We start from the raw sequence: 12,558 nt of genomic DNA, 5'->3' as shown, positions 1-12,558 counted from the left end.
ACTATCCGGCGAACGGTCCGGACACTTGGATGATGTCGTCCAGGATACCGAGCAGCATACATAGCACACGCCCGTTGGGCGTTTTGATCACAATAGCCATACATCAACACGATATCGAGCTTTTCCGCAATTGGTAAACGGTCCATTTTAACACGGATAATGTATCACGAAGCAAATACTGTCCGCACTGGCGAAATGTTACGTGATACCACGTACTTATACGTTTGTGACTATTACAGCGCCATCTATCACAAAGCAAAAAAACGTGGTCCAACTAAACCATTCATATTTCTTTACGTACTACGCGAATATATAATAAAAATGGGGGTTCCTATTTTAGAAAACGCAGTTGATATCCGTTTGAACTATGGCAGCGCCATCTAGAGGTCCAACCACAGCGCCATCTGGTTGCCCCCTTCAAGCTAGACGAGTTTAGTTCTTTATAGTTTTTTCGTTTGATGCTTATTTCGTGAGATATTTGGCCCGGTCACTATCAATGGACCACCCTGTATATAAGACATTGGTACCTATTTAATGCGATGCAACAGAAGAAAAGGGCTGGGTAAAAGAAATAGGACCCTGATCGTACTTTTTACACGGCGCTCCTCATCAGGTTTTGGTAAAGTGAATTCCCAAAACGGCTTCTCGTTGGTCATATATAAACTCCCATAACGACTCTGGTAATACGGTTTGTAGTTAGCGGATTTCCTCCGGTAAATGCTATGTCGATTTTGAACCGTGCCTGGTTTCAGGTTCCTACTTAATTTTAAAAATGTCGACCAATCTGGATGGAGAAGAATAAATATAGGTCTAACTAAGAAGGTGCACACCTCCAACACAACTGGAAGAAAACAGCTGTCGTGCTGACTATAGCGGAAACGGAAGAGCTGATTTCCATATGTCATACTTACAAAACAAAGTACCAACGCAAAAAATGCCTTTTGACCGGGGTAGCAAAATCGATTCAGGCCTTATCATGTAAATTCGCCTTCCGGTAGTTGTAATGCAGGAAAGAATAGCATCAAAAGTGATATTTCGCGTGCGTAGCTAACGGAAGTGGAACCTAGCTACAGTGTTCTTTTTTTTTTTGCGGTTCGGTGGGAGGGGGTGGCGGGGGTTCGTTATTCTAGCACTATGAACCACACCCACGGTGACTCGTGACATACATATTTAGATCCACAATGTATTTATGGTTTACAAATCAACGGCCACAGAGCAATTTTCAACTTTTATGAGTGTCAGTTTCATCCCACGCCCCTTCCCCCAATCTTCACTTGACTGTAATGTAAGACTATTCTTCATCACACGCGTCGTAGGTGTCTTACTGTAGTTTCACCTGTTCCGCACTACAGTAATATTTTTGTGACGACAAGTTTTGTGGAGTTTTCCAAAAGTAAAATACAATAAATCGTAAATACAGAAAAAGTCGGTTCAGAACAGCAGAAAAATCGCCAAAAATGTGAAAGTGCCGCGAAGATTTTTTCGTCTTTATCCTCCCCCACGAGGGGAAAAGAAGGGGTCTTCGGAACACGAAAGGAACATGAAAAGTACCGTAAGTAAACGACACGCAAATTTATAAAGAATAACTGTTTCTAATCTATAGACAGCAAAACGTAGCAAAGTTATGAATATCGTATTTGTAGAATGACCACTGAAAGTTCATCGTAAATGAAAGCTAATCACGTCTGGTAAAAACTCTCTCACACTGCAGTAAGCCTAAGTGAGGAAAAAAACAATAGTAATATTACTACATAAACTTCTGTGCAAGATTGCCACTCAAACAATATATAAACAAGATTTTCATAAAACGAAAATAAGTAGGCACGTAGGAAGATCAAGGATTGGTACCATCACACTATGCAGACAAACGCTCTATAAGCGTGATCTTTATAAAAGGAAAACAATGAAGCAAGTAGGAGGATTAAGGATTAGAACCTAACACAGAGGAATTTTATGACTAGGGCGCACAAAAGACTGCGTTTTATTGGCGGGGGAAAGATTGTCATGAACATGACAAGCACGCTATGATGACAATCATTAAAACAAACACAATATTTCTTGCAGCAAGATCTTTTGCGAAATTTCGATCTCCATCTTCCTACTCTGTATGCGAAAATATTTAAAAAGGGAGAAGTGAGTGTCATAATAAAATAAGAGAAATCAGTACGACAACATAAACATTTCTGCATGGTGTTACTTACTAACGAAAGGGCTAGATTACATCATTAAAAAGAAAACCAGTTTGAAACCTAAGTTTGGTATCAGAAATTGTATGGCTCTTGTTGATGAAATAAAGTTATGAAAATGCCACCCAGTTCTAAACCACTATCGTTTGATGTCATTATCTTACTTAAAGTAGTTCCTGCTGATGTGTATATAAACATATGAACAGATCATTTAGACAAGCCTGTGGAATTAAATTACAGAATCGATGCTACGCAAATTTGTGTAGAACAGAATTACTTCCAGTTTCACAATAATATAAGCTATAATCAGTCTGATGGCCTAGCGTGGGTTCAGCGTTTAGTCCTACACCATTGGAAATTTTCATGGATAGTTTCGAACAAATTTTTCTTATAGTAAAAGCCAATGAATTGTAAAATTAAGTGTAGGTTCAGACAGGTCGATGATATGCTGCTCTTGTGGACCGCTATCACTAGACAACTAGGTAAATTACTACAGCATTTTAACTCACAACGTAAGAAAATTCAGTTTTCATTGGATCTGGAAAGCTCTTCTGAGCTAAGTACATTAGTACAAGAGCACACTTGTTCAGCATTTACAGAAAAAAAAACATAGCGAGTGATAGGGTCATCCTTGCAAGCTCCCAGCACCACACAGCCGCAAAGAAGCAGATTTTCATTCGATGGTGATCGCCTCATATCTGGTCCATTATCTGAGTCAGCCTTTCAAACATAGCTGCAGACTATCAAACATATCTCTTCCCTGATTGATAATACAGAACGAAAAAATAAAATGCATAAAATTACATCACTTCTGTACGCTAGCCAACAGCAATCATTCAATAATTACAAAACCTGGAGCATAACTCCATACATCGGAAACATTTCAGGCAACGTTGAAATGAAGTTAAAGTCTTGCAACTACAGACCTGTATTTTACAGTACCAATAGTACGTGGTGTTCAAGAAGTCTCTCCGCAGTGCTGTACGATTGTTAGCCACGCGTGCCGTATGCCGCAATGCATATACCGAAATGAAACTCAGTGAAATACAAGTTATTAATTTATTGAATATTCATTTTTAGTTACAAATTTTCACATTAAATGTTGAAAGTGTCCTCCCTGTTGTTGAATACACAATTCAATCATAAGGGACGCGCGGCTAACAATCATACGGCACTGCGGAGAGACTTTTTGAACACCACGTATATCAAAATTTTATGCGGTTGTGAAGACAAAATGAGCCCTTGGCACAGAGTGATGTATACAAAATCACTTGCAAACAGTGTGAAAAAGTGTGTATTGGTCGGTCGGTCAGTGCTGTGGCAGTTACAGACTACACAGTGGCGTAGCGGACATAACTGACTCCCAGGCCAAGACTCTTTATTGGGGGTCGTCAGTGAGGAATACGTTCGTAACGGAAATTACGTGAAAAGTTTGTTGAGGTTACTAAGTGCTCTCATTGTCAAATAATGGATTAATCTCCTTTGCCCCTCCTCTCTAACTCCCCCTCCCCCCCCCCCCCCCCCCCCAGCCCACCGACACACGTATAAGCAGAGGCACACTCCTTTCGTAGGTAGGTAATTCTTAATCCCACAGCCATTCTTTCCATGCAGTAGGTGACATGTCTACCAAGTTAGGTTGAAATCGGTCCAGTAATTTAAGAGGAGATGTGGAATACACATGTATACATTCGTACATCCATTTTTATAGCAGGTGTGGAGGGATTTCATATTTCATCTGGTAACATCAGGAGCTCCATATCCTTACATCTAACGAGACAATCTCCATACTTTACTTTACATGTTACAAGTTACATCTAATATAGAACTGAACATTTAGAAATTATAATAGCACAATAAGCACACGGTGACAGAGAGGGACGCGATAAAACACAGTTAAAAAAGATAGGGGAAAATGTGGTGACACAGGTTAGGAAATGAAAAGAGAAAGAAGGGAGACTGGCAGAAGATGGAAGCATATTCATTACTGTTTGACAGAGGGAAATCTGACCATGTACATCAGTTTAGGGGAACGTTATGAAGTGAAAAGAATAAAAGCTCCATTTTCTCCTTAAAAGCAAGAGGAAAGAGCTTGTCCCAATGGTGGAGGACGGCGACGAATAAGGAATTCGCGAATGCTTTTGTTTTGTGAGTGCAGCTACTACGGTACTAGGTAAGTAGTTACGTGAATGCGTGGTGTGTGATCCGTCAGACGTATCAGAAAGAACAGACGTCACGCGGAATCGACAGCTGTGAAACATAGCGGGTGATCAAAAAGTCAGTATTTGAAAACTGAATAAATCACAGAATAATGTAGATAGAGAGGTACAAATTGACACACATGCTTGGAATGACATGGGGTTTTAATTAGAACCAAAAAAATACAAAAGTTCAAAAAATGTCCGACAGATGGCGCTTCATCTGATCAGAATAGCAATAATTAGCATAACAAAGTAAGACAAAGCAAAGATGATGTTCTTTACAGGAAATGCTCAATATGTCCACCATAATTCCACAACAATAGCTGTAGTCGAGGAATAATGTTGTGAACAGCACTGTAAAGCATGTCCAGAGTTATGGTGAGGCTTTGGCGTCGGATGTTGTCTTTCAGCATCCCTAGAGATGTCGGTCGATCACGATACACTTGCGACTTCAGGTAACCCCAAAGCCAATAATCGCACGGACTGAGGTCTGGGGACCTGGGAGGCCAAGCACGACGAAAGTGGCGGCTGAGCACACGATCATCACCAAACGACGCGCGCAAGAGATCTTTCACGCGTCTAGCCATATGGGGCGGTTCTAATAAAACCCCATGTCAGTCCAAGCATGTGTGTCAATTTTTACCTCTCTATCTACATTATTCCGCGGTTTATTAAGTTTTCAAATTTATACTGACTTTTTGATCACCCGGTACTATGCAAAATGAAGGAGTAGGGGGGGGGGGGAGAAAATAAAGGAAATGAAAGGCATTATTGATATCAGCTGCATATCAACTCGTCGCCGTTGAAGCCGTACAAAGTCCTGATCCAACTGATATCAATAATCACTTTCATTTCCTTTATTTTCTCCCCCCCCCCCCTCCCTCCCTCCTTCAATTTGCATAACTAGATAAGTAACATAGATGGTAACACATAGTGAAATTACACACGAAGTGAATTTATAAACAACAAAAGAGAGAATTCAAGGTGACACACACAAAAAAACTGAATGGCCAAAATACGAAGTTATATATAGTTAAATGCACTAGGAATATGGACCGACGAAACAGACAGGGACGGTACATTAACGAGCAACGCAATTTCTTGTCTACACAATTAGCAGGAACAAGTAACACAACTCGTATTAATAACCTTCGACAAACCGTAGCTGTAACCACAATGTCATTACAAAAATTAGTGTTCCCAAAGTTCAAGATGCTGTCTTAGAATGGTCTTAACATTTCTCATGTAGCGCTCTGACATTGATCGCGACTGTAAACTTTTACAAATTCGGTTTCATACGAAACTGTACTACGCTCGCTCTTCCGCCCCACATTTCATACGTGCAGTCATCAGTTGAGACAAAAGCAGTGTTACTCAAGAAGCATAGAGACGCCAGCTCCCATCAGCAAGACGTCATTTGCCTACAGGAACTAAAAAATACCCTGACACTGGTGATGGTATTTCTGAACGGAAGATGTAAATAGTATTTCACGAGATGACAATTACTAATGATTTGTTATTTTACTTTCAGCCACACTGTTCTAGGCGATCTTCAAACATTTTTACTTAGCAAACAATAGAAAACGGAACATACGTTTTCATACGGTTTCCTCTTCAGAATGTGTGTGTGTGTGTGTGTGTGTGTGTGTGTGTGTGTGTGTGTGTGTGTGTGTGTGTGTCAGTCAGAGACAAATAGTAAGACAGAGACGAACATTAGAGAAAAATAAATGTATGGTTAGAATTTTGGTCAGGTGTGTAGTTGCACTAAAATTTTCTTCTTGGGTTAGAGTGCGGCTCCAATGTACCAAATAAAAAATGTGCCGACGCAAAAGTCGCCACTGTTTGGATTCATTCGAATTCCCACGCGCGCCTCTGACGCCAATTTTATTGACTGTGCTCATAAATGTGGATAGTTGTTTGTGTTAAGGAAGCTGATTTTATTTTTTATGTTATAGAGCCTCCACGTCGCTCATTTCACAACACGTATGGATAATCAGGGATTTATAAATCTGTCAATTCAATTCGTTTTCTTTCACAAATTATTGTATTTGCATTTTCTAATTGCTGAGGAGGTTGGTGAAGTGTATCCCTTTCATTGTTTTAAAATAATATAATTTTCAAATTGAATAAAGGTTTGAATGTTATTTTCTTTTAATGGGAAATAAAACTGTAATGTTTCTTGAAAAAAGAAAGAAAAGAGTTGTGGCGCTCAGCTCAACCTAGCCCATTCCGCTAATCTATTCCGTAACAAAAAAGTATCCAATAAAACATGTACTTCCAACAGAGAATGACGCGTTTCTGTAGCTACTTTTAGCTATACTCTGTCAAGCGGCGGTACTTATCTTACCGCAGCACATTTCAACAGCCATTGCTATCGCTGACGCCAATGCTCGGCTTCCTCCGGTGAAGTTCGGAGTGCCTCGATGACGTACGTCACCTTAGCAGCACGCTCATTTTTCGCTACGTTCATCGTCACGCCTGAAGTCTCTCTACCGTGACAATCTAGCAACGATTCGTCGGTTAGCGCGCCCCATTCGAATGAAGCTCGCAGACACAAACAGCAAACTTCGGGCAACTTCGGGCGTCATCGGTTTGCTCGTGGCCTAGCCTAGCAGTCGCTTGCCTGGTAAGTCGAAATGCTACACAAACCGCAGTTCTAACGGAGCAGAAATTTTCCGCAAGGCGCACGCGAGTGAATAGAATAAATACTGATTATGGATGCCGAAAACTGTTTGCTCACTGTGTTTTCTTTGTACTGAAACAAGTAGGCAAAGCTACAGTTGTGCGTAATCTAGAGACAAGAAATTTCCTGTGATATTTCACCTTTCATCTCTTATACTAATAAGATGAGAAATAAGTAATTATAATTCAATGAAATTGCTGTAGATAATGCACAAATACGAACGGTCGCTATTCATCTCTAATATGCAACTCGATAGTTATGTTACCGGAAATTATCATCTAAATTCTAGAGTATTTCATGAATGCGCATATGTATATATTAATAATGCGAGACCAATGCTCACAAATTAGTGAGACGAACGACATATTTTATCCGTTAAATACGAGCAAGACACAAAGATCAACATAAGGAACGTATGACATCAATACGGAAAAAAGTTCTGACTTCACGTGAAAGAAGACCTAGAAATTTCTTTTGTCGTGGAAGGTAATATATAGACAAAAAAATGTCGCCGGCGAGAATCTGTTTTACGAAATAACACACACCACGGTTATGTACCGCTACGTTTAATTCCCTAGAAGGGTAGAACGTTTAGTAGAAATAATGTACCGCATATGATATAATACCAATATGACACACAAATAGCAACAGATAATTCATGAAACTCTTAAGAACCTTTTATAAAATGTCTGTAATTAAGGACAGAATAAAAACACAACCAAAGTACTTAAGTGTTAATAAGATGGTATGTAGTGAGTGTACATGTCGCAAATTCTCGAAAATGTACTTACAAAGTTTAGTATTTTGCAAAGCCTTTTGCCTCTATATTGACTGTAAGCATTTTATTTTGCTAAAGGTTCAAACTGCAGATGTGCGATACTTTCACTACATTTCCTAAAATACGGAAGATCTTCAATACTAGCATGATACACTGAAACCAATAATTTGAAGGGGGAAAGACAGTGTTATTACCGGAAAGTAACTGACGTACAGCTAAACAATCTCTTGGTGAAATAGGTCTCTCGTGCAACCTAAACTCCATAATCTGGATGTCGTAGGTCGGCGCATCAATTCTAGAGCAAGGCCAATAAAGGACGAGGTATTCAGCTATCAGGAATTCATGAAAAATTCATTTACCGCATGAGTTATTTTAAAATAGACATTGTTTAGCTCGTAGGAAGGCCTACCTTTCTCTGGAAGCCATCTCCGTCGACGTAACAGGGCTGAGCCGTCGAAGATAGAAGCGAGGATCACGGAAGCGGACACAACACAAGATTCGAACCGCACCCTCCGAACAGCAGCTGTTAAATGAGACGCCGTGAGCCGCCCACATGACGTCACAGCTGCTGTCCGGCCAATATGTTTGCAATATCGCGAGCCCCCGAGAAGCGCTGCACAGTATTAAAGGCCATGTCTTGAGCTGCTAATTCGGTTATCCACACGCATCAGAAATATTTTCACCTCGTAGCTATCACCACTGTCAGTACGGAGACAGAGATTACCGTTCAATACATTATCAACGTTAATATATTCAACAAGAAGTCTAGGAGAATATTTATGCTAAAGTTTTTAGCGTCTTACAAAGGGAGGCCACTACGTTGGGATCACGGATTTCCTTTAAACGTTTTACACCTTTAGCAGGCAATTAAAACAGCGTAATGTGCAAGTAGTGAGCTGCACTACGTTGAAAATTCCGAGAAAATTGCAAGAGTAGTTTTACGCTTATATTATGTGACTTACGTAACTGTGCCAATGTTCTGGTCGTTAGAGTTTATGGTGGTCAAGTGCTTAACCGGCGTGTTCGGTCAGAGGGTTCACAGCCCTCTGTAATAAAACAAGTGAGTCAACGGATCAACTATGATCTTGAACGAGTGTCATAGAACGTCAGTCATGAAAAAAATGCAACGCGCAATAACGAACAAAAAGAAATTTATTTTAAAAATCAAGTGGTTAATGTTAGACGGGTAAAACTCATCTTGCGATTCTCTCAGAATTGCCATACTAGTACACCTTACTACTATTACATTATGTGGTTTTAATGGCCTACTAAAGGCGTACAAAATTTGAAGTATATGTACGTAGTGGCCTCCCTTTGTTAAAAACGAATATGATGGACGTAGAGGAATTATGGGCAAAATTTGCACTGACTGAATATCACACTCTGAAGAATTGAGTAAACGGATTAAGGATGGAAAAGGCTCACCATGGTTTAATAACACAGTTTGGAAAACGCTGGAAAGGAGACGATGTTGCACCATCGGCTCAAAAAAAGAATGCGGAAATTTTGACAGGCAAAAGTTCGTAGAAACGCGTGCATCTATAAAAAGATCAATGCGTGAAATATACAATAGCTTCCACCGTTATATCTTAGTGAAAGATCTTGTTGAGAAACCAACAAAATTCTGGTCCAGTGCAAAATCACTAAGCGGGTCGTAGGATTCTATCCAGTCACGGCAAATTTAAACACAGCGAAAGCCTCAGAGATAGACAAAAATTGAGCGAAACCAAAAGTAGCGTAAGGAGAGCCATGCGAAGAGCTTTCAGTGAATTCGAAAGTCAAATTCCATCCTCCGACTTTACAGAAAGTCCTAAGTGGTTCTGCTCTTACGTTAAACTTGTAAAAGGATCGAAGCTGTCTGTCTAGATTTTCACTACAATGTCTTCAGACGTAACAGTAACTTCGGGCGTATCCCAAGGAAGTGTTGTAGGAGGCTTTCTGCCGATGTCGCTGTTGTATACGGAGAAGTTGGAACCGCAGAAAATTGTAGCAAAATGCAGGAACATCTGCAGCGGACCGGCGTTTGCTGCAGGGATAGGCAGCTGACCTGAACATGAAAAAATGTAGCGTATTTTGAATAAATATGCCGAAAGACATATTACTGTATGACTATACGATTTCAGAACAATCACTGGAGCAGTTACATCCGTGATATGTTTAGAAGGATGCGTACGGAACGATTTAAAGTGGAACGACAACATAGAACTAGTCGCAGGTAAGGCAGATGCCGGACCCAGATTCAGTGGGAGAATCCTCAGGAGTGTAATCCACAACAAAGGGGGGTCCCGGGTACGATTCCCGGCCGGGTTGGGGATTTTCTCTGCCAGGGGACTGAGTGTCTGTGTTGTCCTCATAATTTCATCATCATTCGTGACATTTGCTGGATTGGACTGTGTAACAATTGGGACTTTGTACGGGCGCTGATGAATGCGCAGTTGAGCGCCTCACAAACCAAACAACATCATCAACCATCAACAAAGGAAGTAGCTTACAGGCTCTTTATTTGAGGAATTCTTGAATACTCAAACTTTATGGCAGATTAAAAACTGTGTGCTGGACCGAGACCCGAACTCGTGACCTTTGCCTTTCGCGGGCAAGTATCCTACCGACTGACCTACCCAAGTACGACTCACAGCCCCTCTCCACAGTTTCAGTTCTCCTTGAATATTGCCGGCCAGGGTGGCCGAGCGGTTCTAGGCGCTACAGACTGGAACCGCGCGACCGCTACGGTCGCAGGTTCGAATCCTGCCTCGGGCATGGATGTGTGTGTGATGTCCTTAGGTTAGTTAGGTTTAAGTAGTTCTAAGTTCTAGGGGACTGATGACCTCAGAAGTTAAGTCCCATAGTGCTCAGAGCCACACTGCTGAGCAGTATTCAAGCGGTGGGCGAACAAGCGTACTGTAATCTACTTTTTTCGGATTGCATTTCCTTAGGATTTTTCCTATGAATCTGTCTGGCATCTTCTTTGCCGACGATCAACTTTATATGATCATTCCATTTTAAATCACCACTGCTTCCAGTTGCTGACCTCCTATATTGTAGCTAAATGGTAAAGCATTCTTTCTATGTATTCGCAGCACATCACACTTGTCTACATTGAGATTCAATTGCCATTCCCTGCACCATGCGTCAATTCGCTGCAGATCCTCCTGCATTTCAGTACAATTGTCCATTGTTACAACCTCTCGATACACCACAGCATCATCCGCAAAATGCCTCAGTGAACTTCCGATGTCATCCACCAGGTCATTTATGTATATTGTGAATAGCAACGTTCCTATGACACTCCCCTGCGGCACACCTGAAATCACTCTTACTTCTGAAGACTTCTCTCCATTGAGAATGACATGCTGCGTTCTGTTATCTAGGAACTCCTCAATCCAATCACACTTCGGAAACTCTGAAAATCCTGGACGCAGCAGAGAGAAACTAGGAAGCGTTACATCGGAAATCACGCCGGCTGGGTTATGTCTGAGGATTTTTATTCTGAGAAGCGTACCACTGAATGTATTCGTAATTAACGAGGATAGGTATTTACTCGCGAACAGGACGACAAAAGACTAAAATATGGTTGGTCGGCGTTCGGAAGAATCTGTAGAGAGGGAGAATATTCCGTGGTTTCGAGAATATGATTCGCTTTCTGAAGTTAGGAGGAGAAGGGGGGGGGGGATGGGGGGGCGAGGTTTCTGGGAAGCCAGCAGTGGAGAGAATGAGACTTCCGTTTTGAAGCACCTGTGTTTGACGGTCGCTCAGTATCAGCTCTTGTTGGTACAGACGGACTTGATGTCTTTGTTCTCAGGAGATGTTACTGTTAGGACACTCAGGCACTGTACTGTTGCGAACTTATACGATTCTGGACTTCGCCCCTGGGTAGGGGAGTCATCTTTGAGTACGCAGTGTTCAGTAATTGACAGCATTTCTCCTGTCTATACTCACGTTTATCTGAATTCCGTCCTTGTGGCTGGGAGTTCGCGTTTCTTGAAACTTCCTGGCAGATTAAAACTGTGTGCCGGGCCGAGACTCGAACTCGGGACCTTTGCCTTTCGCGGGCAAGTGCTCTACCAACTGAGCCACCCAAGCACGACTCACGCCCCGTCCTCACAGCCTTACTTCTGCCAGTACCTCGTCTCCTACCTTTCAAACAGCACAGACGCTCTCCTGCGAACCTTGCAGAACTAGCACTCCTGAAAGAAAGGATATTGCGGAGACATGGCTTAGCCACAGCCTGGGGATTGTTTCCAGTCTAGTTTCTTGTCTGTAGAACACAGGGAGGAGAAGACAGTATTAGATTATACTAGTCAGAGGACCGTCTTCTGCCATCCTAGTGTTTGAATGAGGTTTTTTTTTTATATTTTTTGGCTGGAGTTCTTCCGTCGTCGCTGACGTGTACAAGAACCATCACTCCCGTGTATCGGACGCAATACATACGGCTTATTGGGGCTATAAAGCTAAAGCAGCTGTGATTACGTAAATTTTATTTCCACTGAAGTTGCACACCACTATAGATCATATTTGAAAGTAGTGTCTTGTAGTGTTTGGTACGTACGTGATGTCAGTCATTTCACTTTATTTATATTAGATCGCGTAGCCATAAAAAGGGGCACATTTGGGCAGTTGATCAATTACATTAGTTAGAAAATCGATTTGTATATTTTTATGTCCATTGGACATTGATATAGAAACATTTGTAACATATAAAGGGGTTTTAATCCA

General features: G+C 41.3%; 1 non-coding gene across 1 annotated transcript; it reads right to left on the bottom strand.

Annotated features, from left to right (window-relative positions):
- Nucleotides 1–11,851: 11,851 nt before the first annotated feature.
- Nucleotides 11,852–11,926, bottom strand: Trnas-cga. Its single transcript has one exon. It is a non-coding gene; the product is annotated as a tRNA-Ser (tRNA).
- Nucleotides 11,927–12,558: the final 632 nt, after the last annotated feature.

This window comes from Schistocerca piceifrons, chromosome 10 (genome assembly GCF_021461385.2).
Source record: "Schistocerca piceifrons isolate TAMUIC-IGC-003096 chromosome 10, iqSchPice1.1, whole genome shotgun sequence".
NCBI lineage: Eukaryota > Metazoa > Arthropoda > Insecta > Orthoptera > Acrididae > Schistocerca > Schistocerca piceifrons.
Note: the sequence above shows the minus strand (reverse complement) of the source record. Positions and strands in the feature narration are given on the sequence as shown.